The following is a 4,346-nucleotide window of genomic DNA, read 5'->3' as shown; positions in this document are numbered from 1 at the left end:
AACTCTGTCTGAATCGGGGGAGAAGGAGAAGGAGAAGGAGAAGGAGAAGGAGAAGGAGAAGGAGAAGGAGAAGGAGAAGGAGAAGGAGAAGGAGAAGGAGAAGGAATCATAGTGATAGAAATGAAGAATAAGATCTGAGCATCCAACGAGGAAAGAAATGGTCCCATCCAGACAGTAATTCTAGCAACTTATCATCCTAACATAAAAAGTTACCAGCAATCTATCACCTCTTCCCTCTGGAGCAAACCAAAACAAAAAACCCAGTGAAAATTCCTAAAAACAGCCACTGAGGAAGAACCATCTTTTAATTCTTCACATCACTGAAGGTCTTCTCTTGTGAAAGTCACTAGAACTCCAGGGGTCACCAAAGATCCTGGAGAAACCGAGGGCTTACTTTAGACAGAATAGAATAGAATAACATAGCTGGAAGGGACCTTGGAGGTCTTCTAGTCCAACCCCCTGCCTAGGCAGGAAACCCTACACCACTTCAGACAAATGGTTATCCAACATCTCCTTAAAAACTTCCAGTGATGGAGCCTTCACAACTTCTGGAGGCAAGTAGTTCCATGGATTAATTGTTCTAACTGTCAGGAAATTCCTCCTTAGTTCTAAGTTGCTTCTCTCCTTGATTAGTTTCCATCCGTTGCTTCTTGTCCTGCCCTCAGGTGCTTTGGAGAATAGCTTGACTCCCTCTTCTTTGTGGTAGATCTTGCAAGCAATTCTCGCAATCATTCTGGAGAAATTCTTTTGAGATGGCCATCTGTTTATTCTGGGGTATGTTTTTTTTTCTCCCACTCTTTTTCCTCATCTGTGCATTTTCTCCTTGGCTTTAAAGGCCAAAAGGACATTGGCCTTAGCTCGTCCCATATACCAGTGGGAATAATAAAAACAATAACTTTGGGAATAATAAAAACTCTACTTTGGAGAGTTATCCAAGAGCTGAGAAGAAGCTTTCAAGATGCTTAGGGCTCTCCTGCAGATTTAAAAAACAACCAAGCTTACTCTCACACACACCAGATTGAAAAAAAAAATATGTATTAAAAATGATTTTTAACAAAATGTTCTGCAGGATAGCTTGTGAATTTTTTTTCAAAGGATGGGGAACTACTGTGTGAATCTGTGTCTCAATACTACAGCATTTCATCCTAGCTACCTTGTAAGGCCGATGATAAATTCTTAATTTCTTTTTCTCCGATACATGTCTTGAAGCATAAAATAAAATAAACTCCTGCTTTTTATATATTGATTTATTTCCTGATGTTTATTGGACGAAAACAGAGAACCTTCAGCCAACTGAGGGAAAGGGGAAATGGATTACAGATGAGATATCAATTTTTTTTAGGTGAATAAATGAAACAGATAAAGCACACAAAGATCCAAAAGAGACATTTTCAGGATTAGGAATGAATGATGATTATGAATTAAAATGTGCATATCCTCCTATCGGTGAAGATCATCTGGCGAGGATTAAGCCCGAAGAAATGAGAACTAAAACCCTACACAACCAAGTATTTAGAAGGAGTGGGCTTTGATAGGATGCCCATTTAAACGAGGTAAAAGATAACATTGAAGGATTAAAAAAAATGTTTTTGTTTCCATATTGGGGGAAAAGGCCATGTTTGGGCTCAGGAGAATTTATGTGCGCATCAGGATAGAAATATTCCAGACGTTTTCTCCAACAGACAGAAAAATGCTAAATAAGGAAATACCACATTCATTTTTCTCTGCCCCTTGTCTTCTGGAGCCACAATTCTTCCCAAGATGGTCTAAGAAAGCCACGAAGGAATCAGGTCTCCCAAAACTTTCATCCAGCCAGAATTCCTAAAATAAGAGGCAGCAAATTTATGTTTAATGTTCTTGTCGACAATTAATGTGCCCAAATACCAGTCAGAGAACAGCATTTCCCAGGGTTTCTCAGCAACCCAACAAATATTTGCCTCAACTTTGGCTATTTATAATCATATTTCACATATCTTGTCATTTCTTTGTGTGTGAGAGAGAAAGGTTTATGAAGAAACACCTGATGTTTGTTTTGTTTGTTTTTTCCCTTCCCTTCTTCAAAAATGTCTTTATTTTTATCTAGGGCATTGTAACAAAAAGAATAATTTCCAAAGGAATCACTGATCCGATGACAAGATTACTCCCGAAATTGGTGTTTTATTATGTGAGTTTTATAATAAAAAAAAAGGAGAGGAAGCAAGTCGCAATAACAAATTAATACTGTATTTGTAGAATGAAGAGCTATCAGTGTTCTGAAAAAAAAACATATTCCATTTCCCTTTGAATTGCTGGTGGGATTGGAAATTGGGAAAACACGGCTATTATTGAAGCAAAATTGACCAAAAACAGCATGCTTCAGGAATAGAAGAAAATAAATCACCAATTGTAAAAGAGACTGAAGAAATACTGGGCCAGAAGCTATCTTCCCATATCCCCAGAGCTTCTACAAATTTGCAGCGTGCTTTGAATTTCTTTCCATGATGTTTTGGAATTAAGTTATTTTGCTAGGTGCCGGAGAATCTGATGATTGATTTGTGGTTTGGGCTTCCACTTAAAGATCTCTGTACACATAGAAGGTTTTTCTGAAACTGGAACCTCCACTGAAAGCGATGCAACAAACACATCTCCTCCAACCATCCATGGTGCAGCTATAAGCCACCAGAGAAAGCCTTGAAGGAGCCCTACTTCTGAAATGAAATTTCTTCAGGTGTGGTTCTTAAACCTACTGAATGGATCACAGAATTACATACCAAGAGTTTGAAGATATCTTGGGAAGCATTTAATCCAGTGTCCTGCCCAGGACATGCATCTACCACTACAACTGTAGGAGAAGAGCAAGTAGAGTTGGTGGGTGGAGTTAAGGGTGTCATCAGCTTAGAGTCGTTGCATTCCCACAAGCACTTCAAATCCAACCCCACCTGAATTCTGTTGACCCTTATGTATGGTCCTGATTATTGGAGCCTAATAACAGCTTGACCAACCAAAGGAAGTCCAATTTCCATTGAATCATCTCCAGTGACGTTGTAGAATCCATCGCATCCCCAGATAAGTTTATTCTGTGGAACAGCTCTGACTGTTAGGTCATTTTTCTGAAGTTAGCAATCCACGTTCTTCCTGCTTAATGAGAAACAGGATAATCATTACAATCTTCTTCCAGATCTGTATATATTCCACACTGGAATATATACCGATATATATGTCTCTTGGTGAATTTATGGGCACGTCCGTGTTATTTCTGTTGACTAGAGAATAGATCCTTTTTTTAAAAAAAAGATTTTTCTTTATTTCCAGCCTCCAGTCCTGATATTCCCTAGCGGTAATTCCTCCAAGTTCTAACCAGGTTCAATTCAGATTCCCTTCCCATTCCACCCCCAAAATTGGCTGCTCTTTTTGGCTGCCAAATAATTACAAAACTGGATTTACCAATGGCTTCCCTTCTGCCATTAAACTATATTTCCCAATTAAACGTTAAAAGCAAACTATAACAAGTCGTAAAATATTATTGTTGCTCTTTCTCAACCATTGTTCCTTAGGAACGGATAATGGTTCTCCGCGCACCAATCGACGCTTTAATAGAATAAAAAGGGAAGGCATAAAAAGGGAAGAGGGGTGAGACTGGACCATCCATTGCTCTTTTAACTCGCTGCTCGGAGCTGAAGCAGGACAGCTGTCTGATCTGAAGCCGGGCGAATAAATATGGCTAACTCCGCTAAGCAGTTCTGCACAAAAGGCTTACTGTACCAATTAGGTTGCAGCAATCTGGTGAAATTAATCTTATACGGAGCCGGGGATGTGTGAGTCATCTGTGGCTCTGTCTTCTTCATCCTGGAAACGTTGTTAAACTTTTCATGAGAGGGAAAGCCAAAAATAGAATCAATCTTCAGAACTCCTCCTGCCAAATACAACATAGAAAAACAGGGTTTGAAGGGGAATGAGGGAGGTCTTCTAGCCCAACCCCCTGCTCAAGAAGGAAACCCTTTCATACGGAATAGCAGAATAGCAGAATAGCAGAATAACAGAATAGCAGAATAGCAGAATAGCAGAATAACAGAATAACAGAATAGCAGAATAGCAGAATAACAGAATAGCAGAATAGCAGAATAGCAGAATAGCAGAATAACAGAATAACAGAATAACAGAGTAGCAGAATAGCAGAATAGCAGAATAGCAGAATAACAGAATAGCAGAATAGCAGAATAGCAGAATAGCAGAATAACAGAATAACAGAATAACAGAATAGCAGAATAGCAGAATAACAGAATAACAGAATAACAGAATAACAGAATAGCAGAATAACAGAATAGCAGAATAGCAGAATAGCAGAATAACAGAATAGCAGAATAGCA

The 4,346-nt window shown here is 38.9% G+C and overlaps 1 long non-coding RNA gene across 1 annotated transcript; it reads right to left on the bottom strand.

Annotated features, from left to right (window-relative positions):
* Positions 1 to 1,232: 1,232 nt before the first annotated feature.
* Positions 1,233 to 3,893, bottom strand: LOC148112180 (uncharacterized). Its single transcript, XR_015729735.1, has 2 exons — positions 3,742 to 3,893; positions 1,233 to 3,117 (listed from the first exon to the last, which is right to left on the bottom strand). It is a non-coding gene; the product is annotated as an uncharacterized LOC148112180 (long non-coding RNA).
* Between the last annotated feature and the right edge of the window lie 453 nt (positions 3,894 to 4,346).

Source organism: Pantherophis guttatus, chromosome 13 (assembly GCF_059756535.1).
Source record: "Pantherophis guttatus breed Tessera chromosome 13, ASM5975653v1, whole genome shotgun sequence".
Lineage (NCBI taxonomy): Eukaryota > Metazoa > Chordata > Lepidosauria > Squamata > Colubridae > Pantherophis > Pantherophis guttatus.
The sequence above is the reverse complement of the archived record's forward strand: the minus strand, read 5'-3'. Positions and strand labels throughout refer to the sequence as shown.